The sequence below is a fragment of the Benincasa hispida genome, chromosome 1 (assembly GCF_027475165.1).
Source record: "Benincasa hispida cultivar pf3 chromosome 1, pf3_genome.v1.1, whole genome shotgun sequence".
NCBI lineage: Eukaryota > Viridiplantae > Streptophyta > Magnoliopsida > Cucurbitales > Cucurbitaceae > Benincasa > Benincasa hispida.
This window is the reverse complement of record NC_143478.1, coordinates 76,423,481-76,450,616: the sequence shown is the minus strand read 5'-3', so window position 1 is coordinate 76,450,616 and position 27,136 is coordinate 76,423,481. Positions and strand designations below refer to the sequence as shown.

Here is a 27,136-nt window from a genome sequence, read left to right as displayed (position 1 = left end):
CTTAATTCTAAAAAATATCATATAAAATAATATCTCATTCACGTTTTCTTTCATAATTTAAAAATAATAAAGTGTAAATTAAAATATTTATATATTAATAAAACTATTGTCTCATTTATATAAAAATAATTAAAAAAATCAATGTGTCTCACAAGGCGGACATCATCGATTTCGAGCTAGTTGCCGTCGTCAATTTTGAACTTGAGGTTGCTCTAATTCCTCTTAATGTTGCTCTGGTACCTATGCAGACGCTTCATAATATAAATATTCATTATGTTCTCCACGACCGCGATCATGTTCATACACGTATGAAGACGATGGACCACCCTCTGAATCATAATATCCTAAACCAAATGCTAGCATCATCATCATCGGACTAACATAATCAGTTTGGCTCTGCATCTGCATCATAGGGGGCAATTCTTCCACATTGTGGGCAACCTCATCGAACTCATCTTCTTCTTCTCGAACAGGTCCTCTACGTCTAGGAGTTGGTGGATGAACAATAGGTATATCGTATATATAATGTATCTTCTCCATATAGCTCTGGTTGTCACTGCATATAGCAAGAACCTGGTTCGGATCATTTGCTGCATCACAGAGTCTATTGTTATTCGATCTCTGTGAATTATAAAACAATTAGATAATATTTAAAATAAGTTTATATTAAAAATAATTAGATAATATTCATTTATTTACCAGATGACACACAGCTGCTCCCAAACGAGTAACATAACGCCTTGTGATATTATTATACCAGTTGATGTAGTTTTGAGTGACATCCTTGTCAAACTACTCAATAGAAATCCCACTACAATACACCTTACACGATAGTACTATCACACTACCAAATGTGCAACATTTTCAGACCAATCTCCAGTTCAGGGTTTAGTATTACAAGACAATGGGATATCTTGCTGAAAATCGAAATGTCTCATCACCCTGTCAGGAAGATGTCATTCATCAATGTGAAAACATATGAGAGGATTTATCGTCTGCCATATGTTTTGACCATTTGTACAGAAATTGGACAAAGTGTGCATAACAAATTTGTTAAAGTAATTAAATTATCGAATTAATATATTAATATTATATTGTTGTAATATGTATATAATACAAAATTTTTATTTTAATGTCATTATATATCTGCTATGAAGTCATACGAGTGGATGAATTTTTCACTGTATTAATTACTACTTTTATTTTTCACCGTAAAAGAGCATGTAAATATTCTTCCTATATAACCTCTCTTAAAATATATACACACACATAAAGATGTGATTCATGTATAAAGTAAAAATATTAATATTATACATGATATCATCTACAAAATTGTAGACATTTTACGGAAAGTTGAGAGACAATAGAGTATCTTTTAGGTTATTTGTCAATCACTAATAGGATGTAGGATGTTCAAATGACCCGACAACCCGAACAATCCGGATTATCCAATCTAATTGTAAGAGTTGAGTTGGATTAGTTTTAATTCTTGGTTGGGTTGGGTTGATTTTTTTTTTTTTTTTTGTTGGATTGGATTTGGGTTACATTTTTAAAAATTTGGGTTGACCCAACCTAACCCGAATTTATAGTATTATTAATATATATATATACACATTATAACTTATAAAGATTATAACTCATATATAATTTTATGATGTTTATATGAAGCTTGTAATAGATATCTTGGATTTTGATATTTAACATTTGAGTTTTATGAAATTTTAATTATTAGTATTTGTTATACACAAATTTTAGTATTTGAAGTTAAGAAAAAAAATGTAATAGAAAAAAAGAAAATAAACAAATAATCAGACAACCTAACCCAACCCAACAACCCGAATTTTAAGGGTTGTTGAGTTGGGTTGGAGACCCTATTTGGGTAATTCGGGTAGCCAACTTGACCAACCCGAATTTTTTGGTTAGTCCCAAAAATCTCCGAACCTAACTCAGCCTAACCCACACACACCCCTAATAGGATGTGATTGTTCAAATACCGGTGTCTTTAAAGTCAAATATCAGGTATAATTTTATCAATTTAATTCCTAAACTTTTGTAAGTATATCAATTTACACCATCTATTACCTTCTTTGAAAAAATATAAGGCAAAATTTATAATTGTATCAATTAAACCCCTAAACTTTCATAAATGAATCAATTTAAGACTCTTAGACAAAAGTTTCTCATTTACTCTAATAAATAATTTTGTGAAACTGATATTTGAAGAAGTCTATGCACATTTGAGAATTAATACATTGATAATTTTAAAAAGTGGTCATAATAAATTATTTAACTTGATTGATTTATGAAAATTTAAGAGTCTAATTGACTCAAATTATAAGTCTCACAAAATAATAGTCAAATGAAATGTGACAGAGGGTATAAATTGAAATGGAGCTGATAAATTGAGTTGCAGCTGAGCCAGCTGAGCCAGCCGAGCCAAATGAGAAGGGGTCTCACCTACAACAAAATGGGAAGGCAACTAAGCAGGAAAGAAATTTCCCACTAAGCAGTGACATCGACAGCGACATGGCAAATAGAAATCCGACCATTCATTTTTATATTTTATTTTACACGTCACTGGATAAGATTTCAAACCATTTAATTTTTTTCTTTATAGAAAACAATTTGAAAATTTTATTTTCAGGAATCGGGCCCACACATGTCAGCATCATGGTAGGAAGTATCATTTTAACTTTGAATGAATATAATATATTATTATACATATATTATATAGTATTAAATTTTTGTCATATCTCAATATTTCTCCATTTCTATCCCTTCGACATCCGATAAATCGTTATTTCTATTATTTCTAAGAAAATCAATGAATATAGAAAAGCTATATAAATAATAACTATTTTAACTTATTTAAAAAACATAAAAGGTTGATTTATTAGTTATATATAGTTTTAATAACTTTGTTCTAAATTGACATTTTATTGATATTTTGATCAATTTTTATATAAAATTATGAAAATTTATATTGGTATCGACATTTTAAATATTAGGTAAATATATAAGAACCTCTTCAAATATCATTTATTAAAAAAAGGAAAAATCTTATTCAAATATCATATCAATAACTAATGTTTTTTTTTTTTTTTTTAATGTTTGTTTCTTTGTTTTCCCATTTATGAGAAAATATAAAAAAGGATGTTTGGCCTACCAACTTCATAAGTAGATGTTAAAGAACTCAACTCCACTAACTTTAATAATATTTATTATTAAAATTTGTAAATTATCGAGTAATCTTCATCTTTTCATTTTTCTCTCTTTTGTACATATGGAAAAATTTTATCTTCATAAATTTATAAACTTCACAACTCAACTCAACACTTTAAATATTCTAATTTTTTTTATTATGGTCTAAGATCAACAAGGAGACAAAACCAAAATCGTAAAAAGTACCAACGGCACAAATAAAGTAGAGTAAAATAGAATAGAAAAATGTAAATACAAATTGGATTGTAGTGATAGACCATCAATTTTCTACCTGAGATCCTTATCACCTACCCTCTATTTCAACCCTTATAATTTCTTATTTTTGGTTATAGAACACACACACACACACATATATATATATATATATATATATATATTCAAAATAAATATATACTTTGGAAATTATGATTTTGACAGAGAAAGCAAAACTAAGGGTTTTTTTTTTTTTTTTTTTTTTTTTCATTTATCATTCTTAATTTCTCGTTTTCTTTTTAAATGAAAATAAAAACAGTTTAATTGAAAAGTTCATAAAAATGAAAAATTGAAACACATCAGAAAATCATCTCAACCGTCTGTCTTCACCTAGAAGACCCATAATTTGTTAGCTCTTTATCTTTGCTTTAAAAAAAATATATATTGAAAAAAAAATAGATTTATATCTCTAAATTTTGGAATGGTTGATGCCAAAATTCAGAGAGGCAAAAATGCACTTGACTTCACAACCAAAACAAATTTTTATGACTCTAAAAAAACTGTTATTAACACATATCTAGACTAGTCTTTGGATCTACCATCAAGAAAAATGTATTGATGACACATAAAAATTTGTATTATTGGATATTACATGACTTTTCAATGCAGTTAATAATAAGTATTTATTGACATTTATTATATGTCATGATAATATTTTTTGTGACAAATTTTCATTGTCAATAAATGATATAAAAGTTGATTTCTCTATCAATTAAACTATTATATTGATACTGTGAATCTATCACAAAAAAATGAACAATATCAAATTTATAGTGTCAATAATACTTTAATTGTGACACTTTTTGGATGTCACAAAATAGTTTAATCGATGTCAATATCCCAATGTCATATCTATACATTTCATTACATTTGTGAAATGTCAATAAAATATGTATAATGATGGATAATTTGCTACTATTTATGTGTCATGAAATATCCATTTTGTTGTAGTACTCCACATGATAACAACGAAAAATTTGTAACTTGGAGAAGAGAGTGTTATAATATATATTTATATTATTATATATATTCGTCCTTTATTGTAATTTTACATTTCCTAGATTAGGGTTTTTGACTTGCCTATATAATGTATCTTTACCCTGATTAAGGAATAAAATTATTATTCTCCAAAAGTACAGAGTACATGGTATCAGAGTCCTCTAGGGCTTAGAATATTCGTTTGACGGCTGCGTTAGGGTTTATGCTTCTCACAAAGTTAGGGTCTACGTTTGGGTCATCGAGATTGAGTGACCGTTTGTCGACATCACCCAAATCAAGAGGAGCACCCTCCTATTTTGCCGTGTTATTTTCCATCGCCGAAAAACACAACACATGAAGCTCACAGGCCATTAGAAGGATTTGTCTCTGTCACCACACGCTGGTGCGTGAGGCATCTTTTTCAACTATCCTCAGTTGGGTTTGTGCTGCTGTTATCATTGTTAAGCGCCGAAAAGCTTACTGGTGATAATTTTGAAACATGGAAACACATGATCGCGACGATCCTGATCATCGAGGATCTCATGTTCACTCTCACGAAGACTTGTCCTCCTATTCCAGCTCCGAATGCCGCTTGAAATGTTCGGGAGGTATACGAACGATGGACAAAGGCGAATGAGAAGGCCCAAGCCTACATCTTGGCAAGTCTTTCTGAAGTCTTGCCTAAGAAACATGAGCCTAGGTCTCAGCGTGTGAGATCATGGAATCCCTACAAGGGATGTTTAGACAACCTTCTGAACAGCTTATGCATGAGGCTCTTAAATACATATTTAACTCCAAAATGGAAGAAGGCACATCTGTTCGTGAACATGTGCAAAACATGATGGTCGCTTCAATGTGGCAGAGTTGAATGGGTCTACCATCAATGAGGGCAGTCAGGTTAGCATAATCCTGCATTCTTTGCCAGAGAGCTTCCTGCACTTTGTTAGCAATGTGATTCTTAACAAAGTGAAATGTAACCTTACAACTCTCCTCAACGAGTTGCAGACATACCAATATTTACTGAAAAGTAAGGAAAGGTAGAAGGGTGAGGCAAATGTTGCTTCATTCTCAAGGACGTTCCATAGAGGTTTGACCTCAGGAACGAAGTCTGCACCTTCTGTTTCTAACTCTGCAAAGGGGAAGAAGAAAAAGGGTGGTAAAGGAAAATGGAAGGCACCTGCTAACCCACTGTCTGTCGCCCCAAGTTGGCATCCACAGGTTGCTAAGGGAAAGTGTTTCCATTGCAACCAAGATGGATACTGGAAGAGGAACTGTCCTCGGTATCTGAAAGAGAAGAAAGCAGTCAAGACTAAGGCCAAGGCCAATACAGGTAAATGTGATTTACTTGTTCTTGAAACTTGTTTAGTGGAGAATGATGATTCAGCTTGGATAATTGATTCAGGCGCCACTAACCATGTTTGTTCTTCTTTTTAGAGGATTAGATCTTGGCGATAACTAGAGGCTGGTGAGATGATGATGCGAGTAGGAACCGAGCACGTCGTCTCAGCTGTGGTAGTGGGAGGACTCCAATTCTTTACAGAATAGGTTTCTTTTTTTAAATAATGTCTATATTGTTCCTGAATTAAAGAGGAACCTTATTTCTGTAAAGTATTTATTGCAATATAAATATACTATCTCTTTTAATGTGGATAAAGCGTTTATTCATAAAGATGGTGTTTTTATTTGCACAACAAATCTGGAATCAAATTTATATGTGCTAAGGCCGTTAGCCATTAATTCCCTCCATAATACTGAATTGTTCAGAACTGCCATAACTCAATCAAAACGTCGACGAATTTCTCCCAAAGAAAATGCCCAACTTTGGCATTTTCGTTTAGGGCACATCAATCTCAATAGGATTGAAAGATTGGTGAAGAATGGACTTCTAAGTGAGTTAGAAGAAAATTTTTGACCTGTGTGCGAATCTTGCCTTAAGGGTAAGATGACTAAACGACCTTTTACTAGAAAAGGTTATAGAGCCAAGAAGCCTCTTGAGTTAGTACATTCTGACATTTGTGGTCCTATGAATGTGCGAGCCCGAGGTGGCTGAGTATTTTATCAGTTTCACTGATGATTACTCCAGGTATGGGTATATTTATCTTATGCAACGGAAGTTTGAATCCTTTGAAAAGTTCAAAAAGTTCAAGGCTGAAGTTGAAAACGCATCAGATAGACAGATTAAAACACTTCGATCAGATCGAGGTGGAGAGTTTTTGGACTCGGCATTCCAGGACTATTTGATAGAACATGGAATCGTTTCCCAACTCTCAGCGTTGGGTACACCTCAGCAGAATGGTGTAGCGAAGAGGAGAAATAGGACCTTGTTAAACATGGTTCGCTCGATGATCAGTTACGCTTCCTTACCGGACTCGTTTTGGGCAGTGGAGACTGTGGTATACATACTCAACTGTATTCCCTCCAAGAGTGTTGCAAGAACACCTCTATTGTCGTGGAACGGGCGTAAAGCTAGTTTATGTCACTTCCGCATTTGAGGTTGTACTGCACATGTGTTTGAGGGTAATCCCAAGAAGTTGGAACCATGGTCGAGGTTATGCCTCTTTGTAGGCTACTCCAAAGGTACACGAGGGGGTTATTTTTATGATTCGACGGAAAATAGGGTGTTTGTTTCAACAAACGCTACTTTCCTAGAGGATGATCATATAATGAAAGATTTGGGTTAAAGCTAATGGATCTGTATACCTAGAACAAACTAAGCCTCTCCCAAATCTTTCATTTGGAATTGGGTCGCTAGCCCGTTCTTAACTGCAGTCAGTAGACCTACATCATTCCCAATGAATAGGATATCGTCTACATATAACACTAAGAAGACTACTGAAGTGTTGATGATCTTCTTGTAGACACAAGGTTTATCAACGTTTTAGTCAAAGCCATACGACTTGATCTTTTTAAAGCCTACTGGCTACTGATTTTAGTCTAAGTGGTCTTTTTAAAGCCTGCTCGTAAACAACGTTTGTTTATGAAATATAAACAAGTTCAAGTAGTCACATTTAAACACTTTAATGGACTATCCTTAACTTGCATGCATGCATCAAATCTATATAATTCACCTTTCCAGGTAAGTTCCCAGGAAGGGGTATTACGTTTCCGTCAACTTAAATACCCCAGCCTAAACAGAACCTGCCTTAGACAAAAGCTCCCTTATAGATAGATTTGCTATACTTTACGTTTTATTAGCCAATTTAATCCTATTAAACTGATTAAAAGATTAAAGCCTTAGGGTTGCTAAACATATTAGAACCGTGATCTTAGGTCTATGTGATCCAAGTTTTAAAACATTCTAAAACATGAATTAAACCTAAGTTAGCATGCATGTCTTTCTTATTTCTTTTAGTTCTAATTTCTCTTTAACTCTTAAAAAGAAACAACTAAAAAACATTGCGCATAACGAGGCGTTTATAACAATTATAAAGTAACTTATGTGTCATGCTTCATGCAATGTCCGGTCATTACTATATAACTTTTATATAACGTGTAATAACCTAGCAAACATGCTATCATTCACCCTTATACTATAACAATTATAATATAAAGATGATGCATGTCAATGCTTTTTATGCATGCATAAATATAACTCTTATATTATATGATGCATGAGCATGCTCTTACATAATTAAAATCATGCTTCTCTAAATTATAACAATTACAATAAAGAGATGATGCATGATCAATGCATAACCTAAGGTGGGATTTACTATATGTGCATACTATATGACATATAAAACATACATCACATGTATTAAAAAAATAGATTAATGGATCGGGATGAGCCTTTAAACAAAAAAAAAATCAGAATGAAACCCTATCTATTACATTTTTCATCGAGCAAACTGGTTCACAGGCGAACCGGGTCTTGAACCGCTAGGAGGTCTCCATTATGTAGTAATCTTCAGTAGGTAGACGATGTTCAGTGCGCACTAGACGATAGAAACTTTAGTAAACAATCGCGTAGACGAGACGAGGCTGCGAAGGCTGATCGTCCATGTGATCGTGTAGCGCGATGATAGGTAAACGATTTACCTTGAGTTACTAAGCGATCATTTAGTCAATTACTAAGCGATGAAGCTTGCTGACCTAAACGATCGTCTAGCACGCTTTAAACGATACGCGAGCGTCTGATCGTCTAACCGACGTGTGCAACTTGGTAAACGATTTACCTTGCGATGCTAAGCGATCGTTTAGTCAGTTACTAAGCGATGAAGCTTGCTGACCTAAACGATCGTCTAGCTTACGCGTGCATTAAACGATACCCAGTGATCGCGTGCCCGATCGTCAACCTGATACGACCAACTCTTCATCGCATATCCCATCATTCAACCGATGCGTTCAACCACGATCGCATAGTCCTTCATTTTCACTATGCGATGGACAACGATCACATAGAACGTTTTCTGCACGATGCGATCAACCCTAGATCATCTCCTTCCTCGAAAAGCTGCAACCTTTGCCCATAATTTCGACGAATGACTCAAGACTTCAAACACTTTGAATACATACTTGATTACGATTATTTATGCCCAAAAACATAGGGGCCTTTATAAACAACCACAAACGTAAAAGGAAATTAAACAGACCGAGGCAATTCATCACGAAAACATCCATTAATCGGCACATCCACAACAGTATTAACATTTAAAACAGCGTAGAAATGCACCCACCATGAATGTATACGTTATTTCGCGTTGCAACAAATGAAATTGGAGTATCAAAAACCTGGCTATGATACTGATTGAAAGATCTCATACCGAGAGTTCTATGAGCGGGCTTAGATCGCTCCGATTTTACAGTGATCAAAACATAAACGATATACATTCCATACAAACAGTTATGCATATTAAACTCATAATCGGCATGCTCAGAATACAATAAAACACAAGGAAAGGGTTCATACCAGATGAAAACACTCTTCGAACGACTTAACCAAAAAGAGCGGAAAACCTCCCACCGATCTACCAGCACCCGGCGAGTCTGTCCACTGTAACAGCATGATCTGAACGTACATGAACAATGCCGTGAGGACGACACCACCACAAGAGAAACCCGGGTATCCTCGGTGTCAAAAACCCAAAGAGTGGGCTCTGGTGAGTTTGGTAGAGGATGGAGGAGAAGACGTCGTGTAGACGATAAGCAAGTGGGAGATGAACTCTGTTATCGTATAGCGAAAATGCTTATCGTATAGTAGAGCTACACGATCGTTTAGGAAAAACTGAATGATCGTTTAGGAAAGATGTATACGATCGTTTAGAGAACGTGTGAACTAGATGATCGTTTAGACGAACGAGCTTCTATCGTATAGGCTCTCGCGATCGCTCTTTCACGGATTCTTTTTAGGCACGGGCGATACGAATGCACGATTGAATAACAAAATGAAAACGATTTTCATAGCTTTAACCCGCCGGTTACCATAACCTTCGCAGCCCACTTCCCACGTCCGAATGTGGATTAATCAGTTAATTATCAAATAATTAATCAATTAATTTAATTAATAAATATAATCATATTATATTTATATCCTATAGTTTGATATCATATATCTACTATAGTATTTTCTCCTCTACTTGATATAAATCATATTTATATCTAATTTCCTCCAAAATAATGTATCTCATACATTTAGCCAATTATATCATATATAATTAACCAGTCCAATTATATCATATATAATTGAACTTCCTTTAGTCAATTTGAACATTTCAAATTAACACAAACATTGGTTCTCAACTTTATCCAAGCTACGCAGGTGACCTAATGGACCTGTGGCTCGAAGCTCCAACGGTACGGGAATAGCTGACTAAACTCTTTAGCCACGAGATTCACCATCCGTTAACTGTCAGTGATTCCATTAAAGACCAACAACTGAACTCTTCTTACCACAACTATATTTCTGTGTCCATCGGATATAACCAATCATGAATACGATGACCCTTCAAAGATGCTCGTAAGTACAACTGGGCTAATTTACCGTTTTTCCCCTGTAGTTACATCCCACTCCTTAAGTACCACTGATTTCTCTAATGAACAATACAACATAGTCCAACTATGTGTGAACACCTCTCGGGCTAAGAGAAGGTGTGTGGCGCCACATCGTTCAAGTCCCGGAATCAGCCCTTATCTACTTACCCCTGCCTCAGGGAAGGAGTGAATTCCATATTGTGTAGCTGAGTTCCCAGCTCCCAAATCAGACGAATCCCCAAAATAGTAGATTTGAATCAGCGACTTGGCCACTCGCACCCATACAAATCAAAGGACCGCTCTCAATGACAGGAGTTCCCAACTCACTCAGGATTGAAGTCATGTTACCTGTGGTCATCCTAGTGAAGTGAAGTCTCTGCCATGAATGGTGTTATATAACGAGACATTAACACTTTGTGGTCAGGTCTTATACAAACTCTTTGTATAGGACGCCCCCGCTCGCATGTCTCCAACACGAATGATCAAGATTAGACCATCTGTGGCAAGTCACAACACTTGTGACCATTCCACAAAGCGGGTTGCGTCTGTAGCATTACCAGGATAAGGTTTCCCTTCTATATCCATATACTACAGACCATTTTGGTTATCACCCAAGACATGATCCACTTGTATGTCACCACATACATGCTTGAGTCACATACAGATAACTAGGGATTTTATGTTTATTGGTTTGTGGTAAAGAAAATAAAACAAATAACCGAGCAAAACAGCAAGATGTGAAGTAAATATCATATATTAACAATCACTAGTGTTCGTATATATTGTTTACAAACCACAGGACACGAGACTTTAGGGCATCAACCCCAACAACGTGATCATGGCATCATTCATCAATCCTCTTGTGCAGCCACTCCATCCCAAAATAAAATTGCTGAAAGAAAGAATAGACATCTACTTGAAACAACCCGAGCCTTATCCTTTCAAATATATGTTTTAGAGCCTTTTTAGGCTGATATATGTATTTACTTTCAAATACATGTTTTAATGGTGATGTTCTTTTTCCTATGAAATCTTTATTTTTTTATTGCCCTTAAGATCTTTGGTTATGTTTATTTTGTTTGGGATGTTCTTCTGAAGGAACTTGTGATGGCCCTGAGCGGAAACGTGGATCGTCCAATTTTTTTGTTTTCCTAGAATCAAATTTTACAGAATACAAATTTATACATTAGACTAAATTTATAGCATGCTAATAAGATTAAAGAAATGGAAAATTAGGTTTGAGAAAACTTACCCTTGAAGAACCTTTCTTCATAAATTCCCTCTTCCAAAATGCCACGAACAAAAAACGATCGATCCAAATGGCCATCACCAATTGGAGTCTCCTGTATTCTCTAGGATGAGAATCCAAGGAGTTGTAGGCTCTTGGAATTTTGGGAGAGAGAAGGATTGAGAGGAGAGAGAGAGAGGAATTTTGGATTTCTCCAGAGAATCCTTCTGTATTGTTCTCTGTGTAATTCCCTCTGTAAAAAAGAAAATCACTCACAAAATCTCTTGTAACCTCCCATTCATTACGTGAGTTGAGAGAGATTAGGGGAGAGAAACTATTTCCCTCCCTAAAATTCAAAATTTAAATTAAAACTAATATAATTAATAAATTAATTTTAATTGAAAATTAAAACCATACATACATACATATATACATACATACATGTGTGTGTGTGTGTTGTATCATATATAACATATAACCTATGGTTTAATATTGTATCATATACAATATAACCTAAGTTTTAATTCTTTCAATAATGGTATTTAATATAAATCTCATTTATATTGAATTCAATTATATCAATCCAATTCACATAGTTAATATTTGAATCATATTCAAATATTTATTTCCTCTTAACTAAATTTTATATTATAATGTATCAAACACATTATAGTAATTATATCATATATAATTAAATTAAATTAATTATATCACATAGAATTAATTCTCTCATTTAATTTAAACAATTCAAATTAATCCAAAATTGATTCTCATTAAATTCTTGTTGAGCTACAGAGGGGACCTCATGGACCTGTAGATTGAAGCTCCAATGGTACTTGAATAATTAATTAAACTTCTTTAATTAAATTATTCAATATCCATTAACTGTCAGACATTCTACTAAAGACCGACAGCTGCACTCTTCGCACTATATATATATTTTTGTATCTTTTGGATATAACCAATCAATAGTGCGATGACCTTTCATAAATTGCTCGTAAGTACAGCTCGACCAAAATTACCATTTTGTTCTTGTAATTACATCTAACTCCTTATATACCACTGATCCCTCTAATGAACAATAAGTCATAGTCTAACTATGACCAAACCCCTCTCGGGTCAGGAAAGAGTGTGGCGCCACATTGCTCAAACCCCGGAATTAGCCCTTAAGGGAGCAATTTATCTACTTACCCTGACATTGAGGAAGGAGCGAATTCCATCTTGTGTAGTTATGTTCTCAACTCCCCAATTAGAAGAATCGCCAAAATGGTAGGCTTATTGACTCGATGATCTGGCCATTCTATAAAGGTCAATCCTGACGGAACAATGTCTTGGTGATTCTTGTTGCCAAAGGTTATGTTCAAATCTATGAGACTGATTATTATGATACATTTTCTCTCGTTGCAAAATGAGCTTCCATTCAATTATTTATTTCTATGGCTACTACTCATAGTTGGTCTTCACATCAACTCGACATTAAGAATGCTTTTCTACATGGTGATCTTCAGGAGGAAGTTTGTATGGAGCAACCATCTGAGTTTGTTGCTCAAAGGAAGAGTGATAAGGTGTGTCACCTTAGAAAATATTCATATGGACTAAAACAAAGTCCCCATGCATGGTTTGGTAAGTTTGGTCAAGCACTTGAATATTTTGGTATGAAGAAAAGTACATCTGACCATTTCATATTCTATCGACGACCTGAAAATGGTATTACTTTGTTGGTTGTATATGTTGATGATATCATTGGAAATGATGTATCAGGTATATCTTCTCTCAAGAAATTCCTTCAGGGTCAATTTCATACCAAAGATTTGGGGGCAATTGAAGTATTGAGTACTGAAGTAATGAGAAGCAAGAAAGGTATTTATTTGTCACAATGAAAATATGTTGATTTGTTGTCTAAGACTAGTAAACTAGGGGTCAAACTATGTAGTACTTCGATGATACCAAATTTGAAACTCACTAGAGAAGGACAATTATTTAAAGATCACGAGAGATATAGAAGATTAGTTGGAAAGTTGAACTATTTAATAGTGACACGACTAGACATCACTTATTTTGTGAGTATTTTGAGTCAGTTTATGTCTTCTCCTATAGTGGATCATTGGGTTGCAGTAGAACAACTTCTATGTTATCTAAAAGTTGTTCCTGGATGTAGGATCTTGTATAAATATCATGGTCATACAAGGGTTGAATGTTTTTCAAATGCTGATTGGGTTGGATCTCGAGAAGATCGGAGATCATCCTCGGATATTGTGTTTTTTTAGGAGGAAACTTAGTGTCATAGAAAAGTAAAAAACAAAATGTAGTTTCACGTTTGAGTGCTGAGTTGAATATAGAGCTATGACATAATCTATATGTGAAATAGTGTGGATACACCAACTTTTATCTAAGATGGCTTCAACGTTACCATGCCAGCTAAATTATGGTGTGATAATCAAGCTGCACTTCCCATTGCATCCAACCCATTGTTTCATGAACGAACTAAACATATTAAAGTGGATTATAATTTTATTCATGAAAACATATAAGAAGGGTTAATATATACAAGATATGTGAAATCTGGAGAGTAATTGGGAGATAACCTTACCAAAGTTGTAAATCGAGTAAGAATAAGTTATCTATGCAACAAGCTGGGTATGATTGACATATTGCTCCAACTTGAGGGGGAATGTTATAATACAAAATTTATATTATTATGTATATTCATCATTTATTGTAATTTTACATTTCCTAGATTAGGGTTTCTAACTTGCTTATATATATGTATCTTTACTATGATTAATGAAGAAAATTATCATTCTCTAAAAGTATAGAGTATAGAGAGAACCTGCAAGACAAAGAAAAATGACTCTGATGCCAAATTCATAAATAGAAAATTGAAGAATGAAGAAGAAGCCAAAAGTTTCAGTTTCAAATGAAGTTCAAGTTCAAGTTCCCTCACAAGGAGTTATTATAACATATTTATAGGGAGAATTACGTGGAGTGTACCTTTTCGTTGTAGAAATAGGATGGGGTGTATTTTTACTTATCCTACATAAGTTAGGAGTAGGCTTGATTGGATCGATGATTAATTGGCCTTAGACTTATTTGAGCCTAAATCCAACCTATTTTCCTAACTTACGGCGTATTTCGTGAGGTCCAATTTTGCCTTCAACATTAGTCCCACTCCTAAGCTGGACTTCATGGTTCAACTTTTCAAATGTTAATTGGATGCTTAGAGTTCAACTTGGGAGCTATTTTCTAGAGCACATAATTTTGCACGAAGGATTATAATAAAATAACTATATGTCATGCATGATTTAGTTAATTAATAATATGAGGTTTAAACAAACTTATTATGAATTTTCAATGTAGCATTAGAAAATTTTGAGTTTAAAGTAAAACTTATCTGGGATTCCCAATTTGGTAGAATTATCAAGGTGAAAGGCACTTCAATATTTTCTTCCAATCTAAGTCCCTATTATCTTGCATTCTTTCATGATCTTGTTTATTTTAATCTCCAGGGTTTACCTTTTTTATTGTTTTTTTAATTATGGGGTGAAATTCTCCAATGTCTTTTACCATAAGATTTTTCTTGTATAGTGTTTATCTTTTCTTTAGTTTTATGGCTACGAATTTGAAATTTCCCAATGTTCTTTGCCCTAAGGTTTTTTCCCTTTGGTTGATTGCGAACAAATTGCAGGTCTTGTGTTTTTCTAAATTTTAGAATATATAGGTAGAGCGCTCTCGTCTTCACAGAGAGTGCTAACTATTGATGTTAAAATCTAGATAGGAAAAATGCACATAACCTCCACGCAACAACAATGGTAAATTAATAGTTTGGAGAAGGAAGGACCTACAAAACAAAGAAGGCTCTGATGCTAATGTCGAAGATGAAAAATTATAGAATGGAGAAGAAGTCAGAAGTTTCAATTCCATATGAAGTTCAAGTTCAAGTCCCTCACATAGAGTTATAATAATATATGGAGTTTATCTTTTCCTCTTAAAATGAGGATGATGTGTATTTTTACTTATCCTACATAGGTTAGGGATATACTTCCTTGGATCAATGATTGGTTGACCTTGCCTAAGTCCAACCTCTTTTACTAACTTTAGGCATATTTCGTTAGGTCCAATTTCACCTATAAAAAAACTAATAGTTGTACTAATTTAAACTATAAAAAACTTTCGTGAGTGTATCAATTTACACTCTCCTTCAAATTTCATTCAAGACGATCATACGAGTTTGGATAATTTTAGATGATCAAACATGTTTATTTTTAAATCTTAATAAATAAAAGAAAATATTACATTTTTTATCTCTAAGATTAGAGTGAGTTTGTATTTGATCCTTAAGTTTTCAAACTCGACATTTTAACTCTCGAAGTTTGGGATAATCTTGTTTTTTTTTGTTCTGTTAGTTTTATGTGACATAGGGCTAAAAGATATATGTTAATTTAAATTTGTAAGAAGTTGGTCTGAAAAATAAATGTATTTTATTATTATTTTATCCTTGGTCATCACCTATTTCTTTTTTTTCCTTTCATATTCTTCTTCTTCTTCTCGCTCTTGTTTTCACTATTCCTTCTTTTGTTTCCTCCCTCCCCTCTCCTCATCTTCCCCAAATATTCCAGAAAAGAAAAGAAGTTGAGATTTGAAATGAACACAAATTAAAACCATTTGTTTCTATAATATTTGGTAATATAAGGGGGAGAAAGGAAGGAGGAAGAGGAAAGAGAAGAAGATGCAAGCGGTTGTGATAGCGATGGGCTGTGACAGGCAAGGATGTGGGATGAGGGAGAAAAGGAGATGAAATAAGGAAAAGGAAGAAAAAAAAATCTATTTTTATTTAATAATAATAACAATAATATTTTTGCCAAATCAACAATCTATAAGCAAGGTTCGAAATACAGATATCCATGAAAATATCGAGGTCCCAATTTTATACTAATATTGATGTCGATGTAAATTTTGGGAAACTTTATAGAGATTGATGAAAATTGTTATAATTAGTTAATAAAACTTTGATTGTGGCTTAATCGAACTATACTTGACAATTTTTTATCACCATTTATATAAAATAAGATAACGTTTAGATGTATATTGTAAAATATTTGTGTAAATGTTGATGAGAGAACAAAAAAAAAAAAAATTAAAAAAATGAAAAATAATTACAAAAAAATATAAAATATTAAAAATTAATTACAAAATTTAAGGACGTGGAGTATTTGCATATAAAATAATTGTAATTTATTTATTATAAAATGAAGTGAATATAAAAATTAAAAATTATAGCATTAAACTAGTGTAATATACCATAATAAAAATAGAAAAATCGTAACATTAAACGTAAAAGGGAGATCAAAAGCACAACATCAAATATAACCTAACATAATGGAAAAGAAAGGAAAAAGAAAAAAGAAAAAATAACTCTACAAGTAGATATATAGAGCCTGAGAAAAAAATTAAAAGAATTCACCTTAATTTAAATTTGAGATGAAATGATATGAAAATTCAATGAAAAATATTCAAATGAAATTATGTGATTGCTTAACAATAAAAAGTTTTTATGGCAAAAGAGAAAAAACTTTCCTAGTACTTCTCTTGAGGTAGTATAGATAATTACTAAAAGAAAAAAAAACGAAATTTCGATGGAAATATCAAAATATCGATGGAAATTATGAAATTTCGAAAATTTTTGAGAAATTTGGAAAAAATCACCAAAATTTTGAACTATGCATACAAGTCAAAATTATTATTATTTAGCCATATCGATTTTAAAATAACAATAATAAATGATCTAATCAGCCCTATAAAACAAAATGTTTACGTAAGGACCAAAAGGGAAAGGAAGGGACTATAATCGAGATTATCCCAAAATTTAAGGACTAAAATAAAATTATGGACCCAAATGCAATAATGAAATCTAACTTAAATCTCAGGGTGATCAAAAGTATGTTATAAATACAATTAAATTAAAAACTGTTTTATAAGAAATACTCCAGAAAAGGATTATAAAAAATGATCTAAATTGATTAATAAAAAATCAACAAAATATGAAAATAAGGGAAAAGAAAAGCATATATTATATTTATAATCAACGAATTACTTATATAAACTTGCTATTTAAAACACTTAAAAAAAAGTAAGATATATAAACTATTTTTTTTTAGAGAAGTTGCAAGGATAGCAAAAACAACATTTTCACATTTGTAAACTCAACAATAATTTTTTGAATTTTGCAAATATTGAAAAGAATATTAAATCTAATTTTCATTTTTTACCATTCCAATTTTACCTCATTGATCAACGTATCTATTATATTTTATTTTTAATATTTCGATCAACTAATGTGTTTTATATTTGATATATAGTCAACTAATATACAAAAAATCATGTAATATATATTTGATATACCAAATTTACTATCTATAAACTAATAACTCTTTTTAGAAGAGTTATTCGGCCTTAAAATTTTAAGTTATTAAGTGAAAAAGTATGAGTTTAATGTCATATTTTATAGTATTGTGAGTGATTTTATGTAAAAACTAGCTCAACATGTGTTCTTAACCGTTATTTGTAAAATAAAGTTAATAAGTGCCAAACGAGTAGGAATTTTGAGTTGTTCTTATGTTTTAATGCTATTTAATTTACATAAAGTTATCAAAATTGTACTCCAATTGCAATTGCAACCGATTAGAAGATCGAATGTAAGTAGCTGAAAAGAGTCAATATTGAATCAGGATGTGCCCAAGATGCAAACACAACCTAATCTCACAAAAATAGTTAATCTCTTTAGAATATTTTTCAGAATCAAATCAAATTAAATCTCCATTAATATAAGGGAATCATAGCTCTTGTAGATTTATAAAAAACATCAATCTCTTCCACCAAATCATCAAGTGTCACCTCTTTCGAGAAACTCAATATTGTAGATTATGGAGCAACATGGAGAGTTGTTTTGTTTTTCATCTTCCTTGTACTTTTCTTTTTCTTGAGGAGTTTTAGTTTGTCATTTACCTATTGTTTTATTTTCATTTATCTTGGAGCACTTTTTGTACTTTTTTAAATTTACAGTTGTTATTATCTTGAGATTCAAATAAATATGGAATAAAAGCTCCACTTGTGATCCTTTACTTTTGTTACTATTCACTTGTTTTTTTTTTTTTTCCCTTTTTATTGGTTTTATTGTTTATTGTTAAACTAGCTTAACCACCTAGGTTAGCATACTATATTGAATATAATTTTGTTTGACCCCTAAAAATAAGGTAATTCCTATAGAGTCATTCAAATTACATGTTCATTTATCTAGGTTTTAAATTAACGATAAAAAGTGTGTTTCACTATTTACTCTCCTAGAGTAATTATAAAAAAAAGGTTGAATAGGCGTCAAATTTAATTCATGTTGCTAAGTGTCAGTTAGTGTATATTGCGGGTGCAATTTGATCGCATACAGTTTAACCCTTGATCTCACTTGAAAAAAAAAAGATGTGAGCGTATATAATCACATGTCAAATTGTGTATGGTTCTAGTTGAGCAAAGTAATTGCGGGGCACAAGGTGAGCACAATACCCCTAATGATTTTGAATCCTTCTCATTATCCTTTTACATAATTTACTTGTTCTTCTGCATTTTATTTTTTTGTTCATCATCTTTATTTCAAAACACACAACAAATTCAAATAATTTTATCTTGGTTATTTTTTGGTTGCAAACTTAGAGGAGGTCTTTTATTTGATCTATTGAAACCTTGTACTTCATTCTATTGAGATTCTATACCTGGAAAATATGCCTATTATACTAATAAGGGTTCATACGTCTATTATTAATTGTAGACTTAATTTGAATTTTTGTTCATTTGTTTTAGAGTATTATTTTTCTACTACACATTATCATCAATTCATAATGATTTATTTTGTCTTGTTGGTAACTATTTTGATGAATGTTGATATACTAATATTCACTTGAAATATATTAGAACAAATGTATTTTTAAGAAGTATCGTTATGCTAAATGATACACCAATGTTGGTACACTACTAATACACTAATGGTATATTTGAAATTTATTTTTAATGAGTATTGATATGCTATAAATACACTAATATTATATTTTAAAATGAATTTTGAATATTAATAAACTACTAATATACTAATAGTATACTTGTAATTGCATTTTGAATGAATGTAAATATATTACTGATACATTATTAACATACTTAAATCACATATTTACAAATTTTTTCTCAATACTAGAATTGTAATTTTGAGCAATATTTTTGTTGTTTTTAGAAATTTGGTTGAAAAACTATTCCTTTAAGAGATAACTTGAAATTCTTCCAATCTTTTCACTATTTTGTAAACGGTGTACACTTACACTTGATTGAAGATTTTTCTTTCAAAATATTTTCAATTTAATAACACATTTTCAGTAATAACTTAAAGTGATCATGATCTTCAAAAACAATCCATATATTTATAATTTTACAAACAAAATGTTTAAAACAAAAACTTGGGGAGCATTTAAAGAGGAATGAAGTTGTTTAGTTTGACGTGTATACAATACCACAATATTAACATTTTCCAAAATTTCAAAATTATTATCCATGGGACAAAGGGAAAACATATAGTTAACACATTCAACATATCATAAATTTATTATAAAGTAACATACCTTTGAGTCATCACTACATAGACATGGTAAAAAAAAGGAGTAAAAAAAAAAAGAAAAAAAACCATATCTAACCTAATCCTCCTTTTTTAGTGGAAGAACTTTGGTTTAGATTTGTGATAACCTTTGAATTAGTTATAATGTAAACATCCAAAGGTGGTCCATTGCCTTAAAGTATGTACATTTATTCACTCAACCCATAATTTCTTCAAAGAGGGATAAGAGAATGACCCCACAATAAAACACTTATAAATATTAAATATATAATAACATCTTATACATCTAAATTATTGTGTTTTTAATGAGTGTTGGGTATTAACCGAGTAAAGTGAGAGAGACAGACCGATAGCAAGAAGACATACTTCTCACTTCTCAGTCACACATGTATTTTTCACCAAAATATTCCAACTATTAGGCCCCTCTTGTTTTTCATCCTTTAATTTATGGCTGCCTTCTTTTGACTTTTTGCCCTGTGAAAAGTCTATCCCAATTTGATGTTAAATTTCTATTCACATGTTGAAATTTTCATTGATATTATCGAGACGAGTGATAGGAATTGATATTTTCGTTATATCGTTATAAATCTATAAAATATAAATATCAAAATGTTATTAATGTATGTATAATATAAAGAGTTAACGTGTTAAGTTGTTTAAAATGCGTGAAATATTTATTTATAAGTTACTTTAATTTTTTTTGAATTTTTTATTTTTATAATATTTTTAGAGATATCTATTGACATCAACGTCAATTTTATCGATATCTTCATCGATAATTTCGTAAAATTGAGACTTTGACATTCTCGTTAACATCGACATTTTAAATTTTGGATGCATTCATCTTTCTGCATCCCACTCTTTAATCTCAAACATAAAAAAGATATATCAAAATATTTTAAACAAAAGAAAGAGATTGTCACGTGACAAACTATGATTCAACAATTAAATGGAATACACAAAACGTATAAAAATAAATGTAGCCTATGATGCATTTAAATTGTTTTGGATCTCATTTGAATCCAATCAAAATTCTTTTTCTTTCATTTCCCCCCCTCTCTTTCTCTCTTTCTTCTTCATAATCTAATTTCTTGTAATTCCATAAAACTTGTCTTTTCCGGGCTTCTTCTTGTCATATGAATGTCGCAATATCAAAATATTATTTGAGGTAGGGGACGGGTTCATTTTGAATTGTTCAAAACCACTATTCAACAAGTATGTACTTTAAAATACCTTAAAATAGGTACATTATATTTAAATAATGATTGGAAAACATATAAAAGTTTTGTCTTCAAAGAAAATCCTCAATTAATTCTTCTATATTCAATAAGAATTTCAAACAATACTATGATATGATTATAACTAATATTTAAATGATTGTTAGGTCAGTCTTCACTACTCAATAGTATGTAGAGATGTACGTAGGTTGAGTTGAGTTGGGTTAGGAGAATTTTTTGGACCAACCTGAATTTTCGGATCGGTCGGATTGACCACTTGAATGAACTAAATAGGGTCTCCAACCCAACCCTTAAATTTTGGGTTGGATTAGGTAGGGATTTTGGGTTGAAGTAGACGAGCGAAATGATAAAAGCAGACGAACAAAATATCCAAAGCAAAAAGATTGAGAGATAGATGATGCGGCGGACATGAAATCAACGTGAAATCGAACATAACGAATGAAGCCAAGCAAAATATTGAGAGGTAGATGGAATGGTTGAAATGCATAGAAATCGAAAGAGAGAGCTAGAGACGAGAGGGACACGAAATTGGAACTTAAAAGAAGAAGAGTTGGAAAGGTAGACAGTGCAATAGACAAGAAATGGAAGTTGAAGCTGAAGATTCAAAAGAGAGATGAAGGAGATGGGACTGAAAGTTCGAAAGAGAGACGACCAAGGGAGACGATGGACAAAGGAGAGGTAGATGACAGATGGAGAGCTAGACGACAGGAGAGAGGAATTGAGGAGAAGAGAAACAGTTGTACCACACCTTCAAAGACAAAAACCCTAATACCTAAACAATTACAATATATATAGGGAAATGGTATCGGGTAGCAACACCAAAATAGGGTTTAACAATTATGGCTCCCACTTTTTAAACTTTTCAAATATAGAAATACCAAATACGTTTGAGATATTTTCTAATTTTTTATTATTCCTAAACTACCCTTGATTTTTTCCTTCATGCAAATGTTCTCTTCTTTCTTAATTTCTTTTTTTTTTCTCTCTCTCTGAGGCTCATTTATCCCTGATTTTTTTTCTTCACGTGCGTGTTGTCCTTAGTTTCTTTCTTTTCTCTTTGTGAAGCTCATTTGAATCTACATATTTCTAGAGGCTCATTTATTCCTGACTTTTTTTCTTCATGTGCGTATTTTGTCTCTTCGTCCTTAGTTTCTTTCTTTTCTCTTGGTGAAGCTCATTTGAATCTACATATTTATAGAGATTTCAATCAGTAAGTCAAAATCGGTAAGGTATTCTAAAGATTTCAATCAGTTAGTCAAAATCAGTAAGGTCTTCTTCTTCTTCTTCTTCTTCTTTGTAGGAATCGTTTGTGTTTATGCATGCAGTTCGATTTCTAATTTCTATTTCATCCTGGCAACTTTTGGGTTCAATTTTTTTTTTTTTTTTTTTAACTATTTAGGATTTGATTGTTTTGTTTTGTTTTCTCTGGTTTTGAAGTTAAAGTACTGCAATTAGCCATCCACAATTTATTATTCTTGTTCTTGGTTGTTGTTGTTCTTTTTTGTTCCTTTTCTTTATAGGAACCATTCGTATTTATATGAAGTTCTATTTATGATTTAGTCCTAAATTGTGTTTAATATAAAGTTGAGATATTATTTTTTTTTTTCATATAATAGATGGTAATATGAGAAATTTAACTTACTGTTTGATTGTTCTCTGTTTGTTTCCATATGAATTTTAGAGTTGATTTTGATTTAAGATGTTCTTGACACTGATTTTGTTCCATTTCTTACTTTGGTTTTGTTTTTCTGTTATATAGTATATTAGTGATGTGCTATATTTATATTACATGTATCATGAACTGATATACTTTTGAATTTGAGTTATAACTGATTTTAATTTTTATATTTTTTCAGTTTGTTATAGTTATGGTTAATCTTCCCGTAATTGTTTTTCATAGTGGTTAATGGGATGATAGACATGTAGGGTTTCATGTCCTAAAACTCGCTGTTTGTAAAATGATAAAAATTTTCTATTATCAATATACTTGTTATTGATCTCATAAATTGTATGAAAGTCTAAATCCAATAAACTAAAACCCATGACTATTGTATGAGTACTTGAACTTTATGTGGAGACATAAGAGTGGATCAGGTTCGAGTAAATAGTCAAAATGATCTATGGTACATGAATGAGGTTGGGTACCTTATTCTAGTAACACCATTGGATGCGGCCTACTCTGTAATTGTTACAAAGAGTTGTAAAGTGCTACATACGATGTGATCCTAATTCGTACATGTTATGACGTGAGGAGTGGGGACGTCCTATACAATGAGTTTGCATAAGATCAGGACCAAGAAATAAGTCACTCTTACTTTATAACGCTGTTTACTGTTTAAGACTGACTATTTCACCTAGATGACCTAGGTAACTCGATCTTAATCCTGAGCTAACTATGAACTCTTGTTTATTCGGGATTGCCCTAAGATTTGCATAGTTGAGGGTTGGCTCAACAGCGCCGGCTCAATAAGAGTCCCATTTCAGGGGTAAGACCAGATAGATAGCTGGGGACAAAGGGTGCAAGATGGAGTTCATGCCTACCCGATTTAAGGGATAGGATAAAGGTTGTTCTCTCAAGTACTGAATCCAGGTCTTGAACAAGGGGCCCTACCCTCTTACTGGGCTGAGAGAGTTTGGTTTGGTGATTGGATCACAAACCAGTTGTTCATTAGAGGATCAGTAGGGACTTGAGGAATAAGACATAATCTCGGGGGTAAAACATATATTTGACCCAGTCGTTATTACGAACAACCTGTGAAGGGTCGACTTGCTGATTATGGTTAAATTATGTGGACATAATATATCTAAGCAACTATGGGCTTTAATGAAATGACCCATTAGTTAAAGAATGGAGATTAATTTGGTCTAATGAGTTTAGCCAATTAATCTCGGATCGTTGGAGCCCATGATCTGTAGATCCACGAGGTCCCCCTACTAGCTCGTAACGGACTAGCTCTAGAATAGCGTGATAAGTTAATATGAAACGTTCAAATTAGAATTAAGGGAATTAGTAATTATATGAGATATAATTATGTTTAATTTTAGAATTAAACGGAATAGGAGAATTTGTATATTTAAATATGATTTAAATATATAAAGATTGATATGTGTTAAAATTAATTTAATATTTTATATTAAATTAATTAAGTTTTATTTAATAATTAATTTATGAAATTAATTAAATTTTTTATTTTTTAAAATCAAAATAGATTTTATAAAATCAAATTTTGATTTTTAGATAAAATTGGAAAATTGGAAAATCAAAACACAAAATGGAAAAATCAGTTTTTCCATTATCCATCATTTAACTAGCTCACACACGAAGATATATATTTGCCTTGTCTTCTCCAAGTATGAGCTGCAACTCATGTAGCTCTTCTCTTTGCATGTTGATATGCAATATAATGAGAAGATTGGAGTGAAAATCGGGCATGCAATCTACAGAATTTTGAGAGAAAATTTGGTTTGAAGAATGGTTCTTCAACAAAGGTTGCTGCAGTGAGTTTTTCTCCTTCATCTCTTGATTCAAGCTTGTTTTGAGTCCCACAACTCAATCTAGAGCACCAAGAGAATAGTGGGGAATATCTTGAGGTGGTCTACAACAAGATATGGAGAAGATTGTAGCTGGAGAAGAAGCTTTGAGGAAGTTCTACAAGAGGTATGTCTTGAAACCCATTTTTCCTACAGAAGCATGCTTTATATTATGCCAAAATTAATGAATTTGAATGCTTATATGATCTTTGTACTTCCGCTGCTATTGATACAATCCTACAAGACACTACTATGTGGATTCTAAAACTAATTATGTTATGGCTGATGGAAGGATGATATTTGATTCTTTTGTTACCTTGATACGTAAAGAACTTCAGATTGAGTCATCTATTGAACTTTCAGTTTTGTTGGATATAGGTAGTAAGGATGTTCAACATGTTCTTAAGATTGTTGAAGATAAAGATGTTTCTTGGTTTTTAACATTGGTTAAGGATCAATGTACCAAATATCCTTTAGTCGCTCATGTTATAAATACGTTTTTGGATATTTCAATTGGTGGTTCTTCTTCTTCTTCCATAGTTGAGGTTGATTTGGGAGGTGAATTAGCAGTTATTAGAGATATTCATATTCATAATATTAAAGATGAATGGGCTTTTAAGGAGAAGGATTTGTTTTGTAGTAAAGAAATTTTGTTGAATTCATTCATTTTATAGCTGTCAAGTCTAATTTTGAGTTTAGAACTTTGAGATCCAATTCAAGATATATTGAGTTGGAATGTACTCAAGATGGTTGTCATTGGTTTGTTAGAGCATCACGTTATAAAAATAATGAATTGTGGATGATTTGAAAGTACATTAGTGATTATAATTACTCCATAATTGTTCATTCTTCTCATAAACAAGCATTTTCACAATTTATTAGTCAATGTACGGTTGAGAATTTAAGATATAATTACGACCGCTTAACGCCAAAAAGATATCATGCATTATATGCATATGAATTATGGGGTTTCTGTTAGTTATTATAAGGCTTGGAGAGCAAAAGGATCTGTTATGAAGTTGTTGAAAGGAGATACTAATGGTTCTTATGCTTTTGATTCCAAATTTCTTTCCAAAGCTACACGAAATAAATCTAGATTTGTTTTTTTTCACTTAATTTAGTATATTGTTCAATTTATTTATTTTTATACTATTGTATATTATGTGTTCAGTATTTTACTTATTTAATTGATATACTGGACAATTGATATATTAGTCTCTCATATACCTATTATAAAGTGTATCTATAAAAAGATTTATAAAATCTATAATATATCAGTTTTACTATTAAGTGCATCTATTGAATTCGTTCTATTCTTTTCTTTTCTTTTTTTGCAGGTTTATTTACTACATATGAAATGGATTCGAATGGACATTTTAAATATGTTTTAATGACTATTGGATCATCAATTGAAAGTTGGAGATATTGTAAACCAAATATATCTGTTGATGGGACATTTTTAAAGTGTAAACATGGTGGAACTTTGTTAATGGTGTCAATGATGGATGGTAACAGTCAAAATTCCCTTTTGCTTTAATATAGTAGATTAAGAGAATGATGCTTCTTGGAGATGGTTTTTGAGCATTTAAAAGTTTATTTGGAAGAGTGAGAGGCATTAGTTATTATTTCTGATAGATATATAAGTATTCCGAATGATGTTTTGATTTTATTTCCATCGGTTGAATATTGTGTTTGTGAGGAACATTTTTTGAAGAGTGTTAAGATGTCATTCAAAGACTCTTTAATTGATAGGCTCTTTCATCAATTTGTACATGCTTATACAATAGATGATTTTGAGTTGTATATAAGATAGATTAAGTCAATATAACCATCTATTAGAGGATATCTTAAGAAAGTTGGTTTTGAGAGATGGCCACGTGTATACTCTAGACAAAGAAGATATCAAATGATGACAACAAATATTTTCAAGAGCTTGAATTCTACATTGAAGGTTGATAGGGATTTACCTATTGCATCATTAATTGCTTGAGCCAATTAGAGAGTTGCTTCAACAATAGTTTTATGATAGGAGTAAATCAACGTCATGTTTGAAGAGCTTTTTGAGTTCTT

At 31.9% G+C, this 27,136-nt stretch overlaps 1 long non-coding RNA gene and 1 pseudogene across 1 annotated transcript; one reads left to right on the top strand and one right to left on the bottom strand.

Annotated features, from left to right (window-relative positions):
- Positions 1 to 222: 222 nt before the first annotated feature.
- LOC150038733 (uncharacterized) lies at positions 223 to 9,457 on the bottom strand (annotated as a pseudogene).
- A 13,057-nt stretch (positions 9,458 to 22,514) lies between these two features.
- Positions 22,515 to 26,621, top strand: LOC150038732 (uncharacterized). The gene is made up of 2 exons (XR_016528341.1): positions 22,515 to 25,193; positions 26,404 to 26,621. It is a non-coding gene; the product is annotated as an uncharacterized LOC150038732 (long non-coding RNA).
- The last annotated feature ends 515 nt before the right edge of the window (positions 26,622 to 27,136 follow it).